The sequence below is a fragment of the Lycium barbarum genome, chromosome 3, assembly GCF_019175385.1.
Source record: "Lycium barbarum isolate Lr01 chromosome 3, ASM1917538v2, whole genome shotgun sequence".
Lineage (NCBI taxonomy): Eukaryota > Viridiplantae > Streptophyta > Magnoliopsida > Solanales > Solanaceae > Lycium > Lycium barbarum.
Window position 1 is genome coordinate 71,530,843 of NC_083339.1, and position 16,026 is coordinate 71,546,868.

Below are 16,026 nucleotides of genomic sequence, written 5' to 3' on the forward strand. Positions count from 1 at the left end.
TCATTCATATTTAATTCAGCTACAACAACCAACTTACGATCTTCCAATTTAATAAAATCAACGCATTTCTCACCTCCAACTTCATACATTATATTTACGACCACATGTTAACAACATTATCTTCACTATACAAGAAACCATGCTAACATTATATTAACTTTTTCAACAATCTCACAATGATTTCAAATTCATTTTCGAGTCATCAAACCTTCATTCTACATCATGGAATTCACAACACAACAATCAACTATTAACTAAAATTAATTCATCACTTCTACACTACCCTACTCCATTCGGCCACAACAACCACATGCATGCTTTCATGAATTTTCATCCATTTCTACATATTACAACAACAACCAACACATTACATAAAATTAGTCTATTTTCTCTACACCACATCACACATGCACGACCCAACATCAACATCATTCTTTCATGAACTTCATTCATTTCTTTACACCCCAACATGCATGAATCATCTATAACACATAAAAGAAGATTAGTTCTTACCTTTTTTCCTTCAAGTCTCCACTTGGCTAGGGTTATGAATTTGCACAATTGGATGATTTTCTTGTTTCAACAACTCTTCCATGTTGTAGAGGGCCTTCCAATTGCTTGGAAAACTAGAAGAAAATATTTCTTTGCTAAGTCTTCCATAGAGCCAACTTTGGCTAGCCATGGCCGAATGCCATGGCTTGTTTTTCCTCTCCTTTTTTTTTGTTCTTTCTTTCTTTCTCTCTTGAAGTTTTCTTGATTTTGTGTAGAGAAATATTACTAGCATGTCATATATATATAGCTCCTTCAAGCATGTGAGGGGCACATGCCCCTTTCTTCATTTTTTTTTTTCTAGAATTTTCTTTCTTTTTCTTGAATTTTCCTTTAGTTAACACAAAGATGACCACTTGTTTTCTTTATAAACTTTGGTCCATATATCCTTGTAATTTACACTTAGCCCCCCATTTAATAATAAGAATGTGGACACTTATTTATGCCACACGGCCACATAGGGCTTCAAGAATTTTCTTGAACTTTTGTGAAATTCCCATTTTGCCCCTAGCCTTCCGCAATATTACCATACGCCATCTTATGAATTTCCCTTTTTACCCTTAACCTTTCTCAATATTTCCATACTACCAATGTTCATAAATAATATTCATCCCCAACTTGTACATTAAAATAATTTTGGAAGATGGTCATTCACTTAACATACCACGACTACCTTGAAATATCCGAACGTACCAAATACGGGATATAACATTGTTGATACTAATCCCTGATCACCCGAATCTATTACACGTACCCCAAGACTAGCTAGTTGGCGAAGTTCTTGAACCATCTCTTTCCTTTCTGGAGGGATTTCACATAAACTACCCATCGATCGTCGGCTAAGCGCATCGGCTACTATATTTGCTTTCCCGGGGTGGTACAAAATGTTCACATCATAATCCTTCAATAATTCTAACCACCGCCTCTGCCGTAAATTCAACTCCTTCTGTTTGAAAAAGTACTGAAGACTTTTGTGATCTGTATAGATATTAACGTGCACACCGTACAAATAATGTCTCCACATCTTTAAGGCATGAATGACTGCAGCCAATTCGAGATCATGAGTTGGATAATTCTTCTCATGTTTTCGTAATTGCCTCGAAGCATATGCAATAACCTTACCATGCTGCATCAACACGCATCCCAATCCGACACCGGAAGCGTCACAATACACAACATAACCATCTGACCCTTCTGGAAGTGTTAAAACTGGAGCTGAGGTCAATCTGTCCTTCAACTCTTGGAAGCTGCATTCACAAGCGTCATTCCATTGAAATTTGGCTGACTTCTGGGTTAGCTTCGTCAATGGGGCTGAAATAGACGAAAAGCCCTCTACGAATCTTCGATAATAACCTACCAAACCCAGAAAACTATTCTTCGGAATCCGCACCTAAAGTTTCCCCTTTTTCATTCAGAAGAATTGAATTAAGAATTGTGTAAAATGTTGGAAGAACTTCCTAAATCTCTAGAACTCGCATAAATAGGACCCGACTATCCTTAAAACCCTCATAAGTAACGCCATGACACGTAACATATGTAGATAGTGTACGCTATGTCATTCGGCCCAAGGTGGGCCAATTGTTCCCGGATTTTTCCTATCGCTTCGTTTGACTTGTTTTGGAGTAGAATCCTAAGGAAACTTTTGATCCTTGTTCCGATTATCAAACGATAAGTACAACACCATCCTAATGTAAATATGTCTATGATGACCGTGATAACGATCAAGTCAATGATGAGAAAATGCCTACGATAGATATGTTGACGATATGTTCTGCTATAAAAATGGAAATATGGAAATGTTAAACTATTTCTTGATATCTCAACTCTATTACCGATAACGACTGCTCTAAAGGTTCTAAGTAGATGAAACTATACCTTATGGTCCTATTTGATGTTTTTCTCATAATGACACTTTTCATTGGTAGTCTCGCCTTATAATACCCGTCCCTTCAAGGTGAGACAAAGCGACTATAGCTGTTCCATAATGTAATCGGAGGTTACCGACCTTATGTCACTCCGATGGATATGTATCTTTCTTTGGGCTCCCATGCATGCTGTTTATATGATACTTGTATGTGTGTATGGATATGTATATGTATATGTAAATGTATACGGGAAAAGGGAAAGGGCAACTGTTTTACCACCACCTGATTCAGCTGGATTCCGTCCCGGACGCGGGATGCCTGGACACGGGATATGGGAGAGCCGTACGCGGCGTCTGTATATGTGATGCATGATATATATACGATATGATATGTGGGGACACCGTTGGGGAGGGGGGTGGGAGAGCCGATGTATTCGGCGTCTGTAAATGTGAGTAAAAGATACCGTTTCCTGAAATGTACTGTTTTCTGTGTACGAGAATAAGAAACACCGTGTTCTGAAAAATGGGCTAAGCTTGCATGGTATCCACCTACAAGGCATACATATGTACAGGTTACTTCTACTCCAGGATGAGCTCTGTATGTCTATTCTGTTATTATTTATACTCTATATGCAGTTACTATGTTATCATTCATGCCTTACATACTCGGTACACTATTCGTACTGACGTCTCTTCTTGTGGACGATGCGTTTCATGCCGCGCAGGTCAGCAGGTAGACGGACCTGATTTCTAGAAGTTCTATCAGCGGTTATCGGCAGCTCCAGTTGTCCCGGAGCCTCAGTCCTTGGTACTATTTTGTGTATATATGTTCGGGCACGGCAGTACTCGGCCCTTCCTATGTATATGTATACTATGTTTAGAGGCTCGTAGACAGATATGTACAGTTAGATGTCTTGTACTTTTGCTGGTCCTCGTTGTTGTACAAAGTGCAAACCGAGTTTGTTAGCCTATGTTTATAACTATGCTACTAGTGTTAATGGTAAGTAGAACAGAAAAAAAAATATATATGGTGCAGTTCATACGGCCCACTTAGTAACAAGAATACGATACGAGATATGGGGTGCTCGGTACAAGTATCGGGTACTCGTCACGGCCCCTAGTTGGGTCGTGACAGTCAAGTATAAGGAAAACAAGTCATGCTGTCTTACTCATGCTCATCATCATATCATATAAGCATCATGTATAAAATGCTCTTCCGTATCGGATCGGTGTGATAATCATAACATTAGCCTGCGTCCAGGCCTCCCGCGTCCGGGGTAACATCTCATGCCGCCCACTAGTGGTGTCTGCCCATGCCATTTGGCCATGGTGTATCATATAGCTGCCCGCCTTGGCGGTGACTACCCGACCAAACAGGCGCGGTGTAACAGTAATATCATCATATGCTCATAACAATATGCTTAGCTTATCATAATACATACATAAGGCTCAAGATCAACCATACTCTATTGGGGTGACATAAGGTCGTGATCCCCCGATTGCATTATGGAACAATCATGGACATTCTGCCTCACCTTGAAGGAATTAGCATATAAAGTGAGTGTAAGCGATAAATAACATCATTAGACTTTCTATACTTTAACTCATTACCTTGTGTAGCTAATTATAGACATAGGTCATGGATAAGAAATAAGTTACGCTATAGGATTCATGCCATTAGAAAGAAGGGACTAGCCTCAGATACCTTTGACGTTTAACTAAGCTATCGTTCGTTTGTTCTCCTTCGATATCGCGTTTCTACCTTCAAAAGAGAATTCACATTTACGTTAGTTAATCGACTATATGAACGCGCTACTATTTCTAGGAAAATTGGGCGGCACTTCCTTTGTTCATAATACTTTTCCCATATTCTATATTAACTCCCAAACTCTCGCAATATTGAAATCAACAATCATTATTTACATGCACTAACCGCAATCCACCATTTCTCTCTAATTTCTCCACATTTATACTTATAACTCATTATCGCGTTTCCCCCTATATGATACATATTTCATGGTCTAAGCATCGTTTTCAACATATTCATAATCATAGCGCATCAACATTTATGATTCCATTCAACTACCATTCAATTGTGACACTATTTATCCATTTTAAGACCCATCTTCTATGTTTTCCTACCATTCAAGCATCTTAGCTTTCCAATACCTTAAACAACATGATGGAGTCATGAAACTTACCTTAGATGATGGTGGAACAAGCCTAGGGTGGAATCCTTCCTTTTGCACCAAAACCCTACCACCTTTCTTGGAACCTCTTGGTTTGGATGAACTTCACTTGAGTTTCACCCACTTTGTTTCATGGATTTAATGTTGTTGATCATTGATTTCCTTGTTATTATTATGGTTGAAGTGTTTGGAGAATTTTCTAGAGAGTTCTTGAGTGGTGTAGATGAGAAATGAAATGAAAATGACTGAAAAGGGTCTCTTATATTAATCACAAAATCAAATTTTATGAACAGTAATCTGGATGCACAGTGGTCGTAAACCGACTTTACGGGCCGTATTCTTGTTTACGGTCCATCCTTCACAACCATATTTAAGAATAACAGAACCAGAAATGTTTGCTAGAATCATAGTAGTTTACGGTCACAGTTTATGGGCCGTATTTCGATTTACGGTCTGTATTCTGGGTCGTATTTAGCCATTTAGACATTTGGCAAAAAGTTGAAATCTTGGAAGGTTGGAGGACGATAGCAGTTTACGGTCCGTAAACTACTTTACGGGCCGTATTCCACTTTACGATCAACTGGGCCAAAGTGCAAACCTGCAACTTTTCACTGTACGTTCACGGGGAAATTTCTGAGGTGTAACACTCTTCCCCTCTTTTTGGAACATTCATCCTCGAATGTTAAGTCATCGGGGATTCTAGAAACATTTCACCAGAGTTTCCCCTGTAATTTGGCGCTACTAACCTGTCACAACATCCCATAATATCATCGCTTCACAGGGATACATCACAACATCGACATATCTATGGCCACACGTGACCAAAAACATGAAAAATAAGCATACGTACCTCATATCGTTGGCGTTTCATCTTGAATCTCTCCTGGGGGTAAAAATAAATGCGGATACTTCGACTTCATACTCTCTTCCGCTTCCCACGTCATTTCTTCCCGGTTATTATTTCTCCACAAGACTTTAACTGAAACCACCTCTTTGTTTCAGAGTTTTCGCGCTTGCCTGTCGAGGATAGCAATAGGCACTTCTTCATAGGTTAGCTTTTCTGTTACTTGCACATCATCTATCGGAACAATCTTCGTGGGATCTCCTATACACTTGCGGAGCATCGAAACGTGGAAAACTGGGTGGACTGATTCAAGCTCCGAAGGTAGATCCAATTCATAGGCTACCTGACCCACCTTGCGGATGATTTTGTAGGGTCCAATGTATCGGGGACTTAGATTTCCTTTCTTACCAAATCTCATCACCCCTTTCATTGGTGACACTTTCAAAAATACCCAATCATTAATTTGAAATTCCAAGTCTCGTCGACGATTGTCTGCATAGGACCTTTGGCGACTTTGAGCTGTCAACAACCGATCTTGGATCACCTTGACTTTTTCTATTGCTTGTTGGATCAATTCAGGGCCCACTAATTGTTCTTCTCCTATTTCGAACCATCCGATTGGAGATCTGCATTTCTTGCCCAAACCTTCTTGAAAAGATTTCCAGAACTTAGCTGCAAACTGTGCTCCTCTATCTGTAGTAATAGATAATGGAATTCCATGGAGTCGCACAATTTCCTTGAGATACAACCTCGCATAGTCTTCGGCTGAGTACGTGGTCCTAACTGGAAGAAAATGGGTTGCTTTCGTCAATCTATCCACAATCACCCATATAGAGTCATACCTGCCACGGGAACGAGGTAATCCCACGATGAAATCCATGTTGATTACTTCCCATTTCCAGGTGGGTATCTCTATTGCTTGCAATAAGCCCCCCGGCTTCTGATGTTCAGCTTTTACTTGTTGGCAATTTGGACATTGTGCTACAAATTCTGCTATGTCTCTCTTCATGCCCTTCCACCAGTACATCATCTTGAGATCATGATACATTTTAGTTGTACCTGGATGAATAGAATACCGAGAAAAATGTGCTTCTTCAAGAATTCGTCCGCACAATTCTGCTACATTCGGCACACATAATTTGCCTCGGTACCTAAGAATTCCATCCGTGAAAACTTCAAATGGAGATTTTTCTTTTCCATGAGACGTGTCTTTGTAACGACACAATTGAGGATCTTCATATTGCTGATACTGAGGATCTACATGTCCAAGGATGAAATTATGGGATTGTTGATACTAATCCCTGCATCACCCGAATCTATTACACGTACCCCGAGACTAGCTAGTTGGCGAAGTTCTTGAACCATCTCTTTCCTTTCTGGAGGGATTTCACATAAACTACCCATCGATCGTCGGCTAAGCGCATCGGCTACTACATTTTCTTTCCCGGGGTGGTACAAAATGTTCACATCATAATCCTTCAATAATTCTAACCGCCGCCTCTGCCGTAAATTCAACTCCTTCTGTTTGAAAATGTACTGAAGACTTTTGTGATCTTTATAGATATCAACGTGCACACCGTACAAATAATGTCTCCACATCTTTAAGGCATGAATGACTGCAGCCAATTCGAGATCATGAGTTGGATAATTCTTCTCATGTTTCCGCAATTTCCTCAAAGCATATGCAATAACCTTACCATGCTGCATCAACACGCATCCCAATCCGACACCAGAAGCCTCACAATACACAACATAACCATCTGACCCTTCTGGAAGTGTTAAAACTGGAGCTGAGGTCAATCTGTCCTTCAACTCTTGGAAGCTGCATTCACAAGCGTCATTCTATTGAAATTTGGCTTACTTCTGGGTTATCTTCGTCAATGGGGCTGAAATAGACGCAAAGCCCTCTACGAATCTTCGATAATAACCTACCAAACCCATAAAACTATGAACCTCTATAGGTGTCGTAGGCCTTTGCCAGAAATGTCACGGAATTCAGCCAGAACTCACACTTTGGAAATTTCGCATATAATTTCCGGGCTCGAAGAATGCCAAGAACAATTCGCAAATGATCTGCATGTTCTGATTCTGTGTAAGAATACACCAGAATATCATCGATAAACACTATCACGAAGGAATCCAAGAGTGGCCTGAATACATTGTTCATCAAGTTCATAAACACGGCCGGAGCGTTAGTCAACCCGAACAACATCACTTGAAATTCATAGTGGCCATATCTCGTTCTGAAGGCTATTTTAGGAATATCTGCTTCTCTAACTCTCACTTGATGGTAACCCGACCTCAAATCTATTTTGGAAAACCACTTGGCACCTTGTAGTTGATCGAACAAATATCCTTTTTGATACCACTTTTGTCACGACCCACCTAGGGGCCGCGACGGGTACCCGGGGATAACCGCTGAGCACCGCTCATTCTGTCGCTCGTTTTACTCATTTAATGCTTTTTTTTTATCATCTTTATACTCTTAGCGTAGGAAAATCATATTTCATATGAAAACATAAAATACTTTCATATACATGTGCCTTTAGGCTATCAAAATAATACATACATATATATATATATATATATATATATATATACAATGGCGACCACGTGAGACCATCTAACCCGCACTACGTATCTACGAGACTCTACTGGAGTACTGAACATAGGGACGGGACAAGACCCCGTCGTGCCCGAAAATACACATACATGGATATATATACACAAAAGAATAATCATAAGCACCTCCGGGACAATGGATGGCTTCCAATCAGCTGACAGCTACTACGGATCTGGATCGAGCTCTCCCCCCTGTCTACCTGTGGGCATGAACACAACGTCCAAAGAAAAAGGACGTCAGTACGAATATTGTATTGAGTATGAGAGGCATAAACAACGAAATAAGACAATGATGTAAAGAAGATATCAGTATAGAACATCTGAATCTGACTGTCAAGTATAAGGAAAACAAGTCATGCTGTCTTACTCATTCTGATCATCATATCATATAAGCATCATGTATAAATTGCCCGTCCGTATCGGATCGGTGTGATAATCATAACATTAGCCTGCGTCCAGGCCTCCCGCGTCCGGGGTAACATCTCATGCCGCCCACTAGTGGTGTCTGCCCATGCCATTTGGCCATGGTGTATCACATAGCTGCCCGCCTTGGCGGTGACTGCCCGGCCAAACAGGCGCGGTGTAATAGTAATATAATCATATGCTCATCATAATATGCTTAGCTTATCATAATACATACATAAGGCTCAAGATCAACCATACTCTATCGGGGTGACATAAGGTCGTGAACCCCCGATTGCATTATGGAACAATCATGGACATTCTGCCTCACCTTGAAGGAATTAGCATATAAGGTGAGTGTAAGCGATAAATAACATCATTAGACTTTCTATACTTTAACTCATTACCTTGTGTAGCTAATTATAGACATAGGCTCGTGGATAAGAAATAAGTTACGCTATAGGATTCATGCCATTAGAAAGAAGGGACTAGCCTCACATACCTTTGACGTTTAACTAAGCTATCGTTCGTTTGTTCTCCTTCGATATCGCGTTTCTACCTTCAAAAGAGAATTGACATTTACGTTAGTTAATCGACTATAAGAACGCGCTACTATTTCTAGGAAAATTGGGCGGCACTTCCTTTGTTCATACTACTTTTCCCATATTCTATATTAACTCCCAAACTCTCGCAATATTGAAATCAACAATCATCATTTACATGCACTAACCGCAATCCACCATTTCTCTCTAATTTCTCCACATTTATACTTATAACTCATTATCGTGTTTCCCCCTATATGATACTTATTTCATGGTCTAAGCATCCTTTTCCACATATTCATAATCATAGCGCATCAACATTTATGATTCCATTCAACTACCATTCAATTGTGACACTATTCATCCATTTTAAGACCCATATTCTATTTTTTCCTACCATTCAAGCATCTTAGCTTTCCAATACCTTAAACAACATGATGGAGTCATGAAACTTACCTTAGATGATGGTGGAACAAGCCTAGGGTGGAATCCTTCTTTTTGCACTAAAACCCTACTTCACCTTTCTTGGAACTTCTTGGTTTGGATGAACTTCACTTGAGTTTCACACACTTTGTTTCATGGATTTAATGTTGTTGATCATTGATTTCGTTGTTATTCTTATGGTTGAAGTGTTTGGAGAATTTTCTAGAGAGTTCTTGAGTGGTGTAGATGAGAAAGGAAATGAAAATGAATGAAAAGGGTCCCTTATATTAATCACAAAATCTGATTTTTATGAACAGTAGTCGGGATGCACAGTGGTCGTAAACCCACTTTACGGGCCGTATTCTGGTTTACGGTCCGTTCTTCGTGACCGTATTTAAGCATAACAGAACCAGAAATGTTTGCTAGAATCATAGTAGTTTACGGGCCGTATTTCGATTTACGGTCCGTATTCTGGGTCGTATTTAGCCATTTGGCAGAAAGTTAAAGTCTTGGAAGGTTGGAGGACGATAGAAGTTTACGCTCCGTAAACTACTTTACGGGTCGTATTCCACTTTACGACCAACTGGGCCAAAGTGCAAACCTACAACTTTTCACTGTATGTTCACGGGGAAATTTCTGAGGTGTAACACCAAGTATCTCAATCAAGTCATAATACAATGCAGTACAATGGTGGAATGAATGCAATGTAATGCCATGCAAATGAGGTGTACACATGTACTCCAGACGAAATTATCGACGTCTCGGTAGCTAAGTGCCAGCCGTCTCAGATCTTTGCCCAACAGACAGATGGGACCCTGGCTAATTGCTCACAGGGAAAGTCTCACCGGCACCACCCTAGGGGACCCGCGTAGTCCATGCACTAACAACAATTCCGGGATATCATCGGAATCGGCCATGCAACAACGATGCCTAACTAGATCATCGGACATCGGCCATCTCACAATCACTCAAGTAAAAAAGTCTTTCAAATATTCTTCTCACACAATCAATGATTCTGGAATTGAACCTCGGACATCGGCTGTTACACCTTGGAAAATATTTCGTTGATGCACAGTGAATATACTAACGAACGGCACAAAGTATACGATGTTTCAATAAGTAAGAGATAGCATTTGATGACCCTAATTGAGATTTCAAAGACATTCGAGGCAAGAGAAGAAAGTTTGCCAAGAGAAGCAAGGTATACGTTATGTATCAGAAACGATTTACGAGGGACAAGTTAAGGATGCCTTAATGATGTCTTTTGGAGAAGAGTTATAACGTCCCTTAGATTGTCAATAAAGTGTTAGACAAGTGTCAAGAAGGTTCCATAAGGATTGGAGATCAAGCGAACGATGGAAATCATTTTAAGGAAATGGGGCTATACGACCGACTTATACGGTCGGTATAACATTATACGGTCTGCATAAGAGTCCGTATAACACCCAACAGAAGTGGTGTTTTGCCTGATGGTGAACCACGACCACTTATACGGACCGTACAATCTTATATGGACCGTATAAGTGTCCGTGGAAGTCCCGATGGGCTGAGTTAAGTTCAATTATATAAATGTGTTCCCACTTCATTAATTTCATTTCCCACACTTCTTCATATCTCTCAAGACCTCTAGAAGGTTCCACATACTTCATCTTCAAGAATACAAAGGAAATCAAAGGTTTGTATCATAAATCCAAGAGAATCAAGTGCAAGAAACTCATTAGGGTTCATCTAAGGCAAGAAATTTCATTGGAAGTGAACTAGGGTTTTGGCTCTAGTGAAGTATTTCCACTCAAGAATCGTTCCCATACTATCTAAGGTAAGTTTTATGGTCATTCCATGTTGTTTAAGGTATTGAGAGGTTGAAAGACTTAGATTATGAAAGGAGATAGAAAATGGATTACAAAGGTGAGAATAATGGCATTTTGAGTAGTAGCTTTGAATGAGTCATGATTCTTGATATGTTGTTATTATAATTATGTTATAAATGATATTAAGAACATGGGATAAACGTTATATGTGAGTAAATGTAATGGGGTACTATGACCACGGTTATGGATGATGTGAAATAAAATTGGAGAATATGGATAATATATGTGTATGAAGATTGTTGCTTATGATGTTGTGAAGGTTATTATAGACATTTGGGAGTTGATATATGATATGAGGAAAGTTGTATAAACAAAGGAAATGCTGCCCAATTTCCTCTAGCTTTAGTTGAGCATGTTCTTGTGGTCGATTAGCTAATGATAATACGAACTCTCTTGAAGGTAGAATCGAGAACATTGGAGGCGAACGTTCAAGCGATAGAATAGCTAAACGAAAAGGTATGTAAGGCTAGTCCCTTCTTTCTAAGGCATGACTCCCATGGCATGAATTCTCCTATTTTTTCTATGACTTTCATACATCCCAGCAATTATGAGTCTATGATTATAAAGAGCTTCACATGAGATAGAGAAATGAAATATGTTATGAGCATTATAGTGATGATGACGAGTTAAGCCTAAAGATTCTAAAGCTAATAATTCTAGCTATAATCCATTGATGTTGTTTATTGTATACACTCACCTTATATGCTAATTCCTTCAAGGTGAGGCAGAATGTTATGAATGCTCCATAATGGAATCGGGGGTTCACGACCTTATGTCACCCCGATAAAGTATAGTTGTCATTGAGTTCCTATGCATGCATTATGATGAGTACATGATGATGATATCACACCTCGCCTATATGGCCGGGCAGACACCGCTAAGGCGGGCAACATATACACCATGTCTAGATGGCATGGGTAGACACCACTAGAGGGCGACATGAGATAGTTATCCTAGACACGGGAGGCCTGGACGCAGACTAATGATGATCACACTGTACCTATATGGTTGGGCAGCTTATATAAATATGCATACATGATATGATGACGTTTATGAAGTGCGTTAGCATGCTTTATTTCTATCAAAATTTACAGTTAGTTACAAGTTGTTCTCCACTTGATGCCTACCTATTTAATTGATGTATTGTTGTTGTTTATGCCTTACATACTCAGTACAATGCTCGTACTGACGTCCTTTTCTTTGGACTCTGTGTTCATACCCACAGGTAGACAGGGAGGTGATCCAGATTCATAGGAGCTATCAGCAGACCTTGAGAGTACTCCATTAATCCGGAGGTGCCATTGCGTATTATTTTGTGTATATATAATTTGGGCACGACGGGGTCCTGTCCCGTCCATATGTCTAGTACTCTAGTAGAGGCTCGTAGATACGTATGTGTGGGTAGTATGGTCTCACGGTGTCCTAATGGTATGTATCTTATTTTGATAGCCAAAGGGATTATGTCACGACCCGACTAAGGGCCACGACGGGTACCCGAGGCTAACCACTGAGCACCACTCAGTCTACTACTTATCATACTCGTTAAGCGTTCATTCATCAAATTCATACTCAAATCATAGGAAAATCATTTTTCATTTGGAGACATAAATACTTTTATATACATAAGCCCTTTGGCTATGCAAATAATACATATATCCACATAATACATTTATACACGTGGAAAATCATGAGACCATACTACCCACACATACGTATCTACGAGCCTCTACTAGATTACTAGACATATGGACGGGACAGGACCCCGTCGAGCCCAAAACATACATGTACATAAAATAGTAAATCAATGGCAACTCCGGAATAATGGAGTGCCCTCAAAAGTCTGCTTATCAGCTTCTATAAATCTGGATCACCTCCTTGTCTACCTGTGGGCATGAACATAACGTCCAAAGAAAACGGACGTCAGTATGAATATTGTACTGAGTATGTAAGGCATGAATGAAATAAACATAATAGAGAAGTCATAAGACATAAGATATAGATATAACCTGCGTGACTTCTAAGGGTGGATGCCTTTCATGCCTATATCATATATTATCATAATACATGTATCATCATAGCGCATACATCATTGTATTATATAAATATATCGTCATAGCGCATACATCATCGTATCATATATATATATATATATCATCATCGTTAACCTGCGTCCGGGTAACCATCATATGCCGCCCACTAGTGGTGTCTGCCCATGCCATCTAGACATGGTGTATACGCTGCCCGCTTTAGCGGTGTCTGCCCGGCCATGTAGGCACGGTGTAATATCATCAATGCCGCCCACTAGTGGTGTCTGCCCATGCCATCTAGACATGGTGTATACGCTGCCCGCTTTAGCGGTGTCTGCCAGGCCATGTAGGTACGGTGGAATCGTATCGTCATATAATCAATCATAAACTCAACATTTTTTTCGCATCTCATTGGCATATCATAACCTTATCATAACTTAGCATCATTATATACATATCATAGTATCGTATTTGCTCATACACATTAAACATTATCCTTATTCGGCCACGTAGTGGCTCGACAATATCACATACATGGCTTCCGTACCCGGCCATAACAAGGCTCGGTATATCTCATCATCATCATTTCCATCACATACATCTCATAAGCTTATCATAACTTTTCATAGAGCATACATTTGAATTTAAAAACAATCTATGAAAATCATATCATATTCATAGCATGAACTTCGTATAAATATCGCATGATATACTTTATAATCTCTAAACTTAGACTCATCATTACCATCGTTGTATCTGTGGGATATCTCTTACCTTTATCTCATATGGAACCCCCTATGAACATAGACTCGTAACTTTTCGGAACATTGGTCATAGGTCATGCATTAGGGCTTATAGACAACCTATAACGATGTCGGGGTGACATAAGGTCAAGAGCCCCCGATTTCATTATGGAGTAATCATATTCATCATATTTCATCTTGAAGGAACTACATTTTAAGGTGAGTGTACACCATGAACAACATCAAGGGATTGTAAGTAGGATCTTTAACTCATAGACATCATATCTTGCTTTAGAATCTCTAGGCTTAAACTTATCATCATTATTATCATATTCATGACATATTCCTCATCTTTATCTCATAAGAAGCACTTTATCAATATTGTCACATAGTTCCCGGAAGGTAAGAAAGTCATGGAGAAGTAGGGAAAATAATATCGTAGGAATCACACATAAGGATCATTAGTTTCGTAGGAATGTCGTATCATGAGCTTTAGGACTTCTAGACTTAGATTCATCATCGGTATTGTCATGCTCGTAACGTATCTCTTTTCTTTATCTCATATGAAGCTCTTTATACTCGTAGATTCATAATTCCCGATATGTAGGAAAATCATGGAAAGATAGGAAGGAGGATTCATACCATAAGAGTCATGTCCTAGAAAGAAAGGACTAGCCTTACATACCTCTTTCGTTTAACAATTTCCATCGCTTGATTGTTCTCCTTCAATGCTCACGTTTCTACCTTCAAGAGACTTCACATTCACATTAGCTAATCGATTATATGAACGTGCTTACTAAAGCTAGAGAAAATTGGACAGCATTTCCTTTATTTATTCAACTTTTCTCATAGTATATATCAACTCCCAAACGTCAATAACAATATCCATAATTTCATACTTAATAATCTTCATCAACCATACATTATTCAATTCTCCTACTTCAATTTCAAGGGCATCCATAACCTTAGTCATAATACAACATTACCCTCATCCTCATATAATGTTTCTCCTATGTTCCTAATATCATTTATAACATATCTACACTCGTAATATACAAAGAATCATGGTTCATATTAAGCTACTATTCAAAAATGTCGCCATTCTCATATTTGTAACCCATCTTCTATTTCCTTCTATAATCCAAGTCTTTCAACTTTTAAATACCTTAAATAACATGGAAACACCATAAAACTTACCTTAGATAGTGTAGAAGAATTTTTTGGATGATAATCTTTCACTTGAAGAAAAACCCTAGCTTCAATCCAATGGGGTTTCTTGCCTTGGATAAACCCCAATGAGTTTCTTACACTTGGTTTCGTTGGGTTGATGAGGTTGATCATGAATATTTCTTGAGTTCTTGTGAATGAAGAGTAGTGAGTTTTTTCTGGAGTGTTCTTGAGGTGAGAGGTGAAAATGAAATGAAATAAATGAACTTGGGTCCTCCTTATATAAATCCTACAATCTGTCCCGACATGAACATACGGTCCGTATCTTTTATACGGGCCGTATGTCTGGCCGTATGTTTGGTCCAGTGAAGGTTGCCCATCAGGGCTAAATATACGGCCTAACATACGGCCTGTATAATTTATACGCCCAGTATGTTGGGCCGTATAATGCCTAGCTATTCCGATTTCGTTCTCATCGACTCGTGTGATCTCTAATCCTTATGGAGCCTTCTTTGCACTTGTTTATCACCTCATTAATAATCTAAGGGACGTTATAACTCTTCTCCAAAGCATCATTCAATCATCATTAAATCGTTACTCGTAAATCCTTTCCGATACATCTCGTATGCCTTGCCTCCTCTTGGCAACTTTATTCTCTTACTTTGAATGTCTTTGAAATCTCGATTAGGAGCATCAAATGCTACTTCTTACTTATTGAAACGTCGTATTCCTCGTGCCCTTCGTCAGTCTATTCACTGTGCATGAACGATTTTTTTTTCGAGGTGT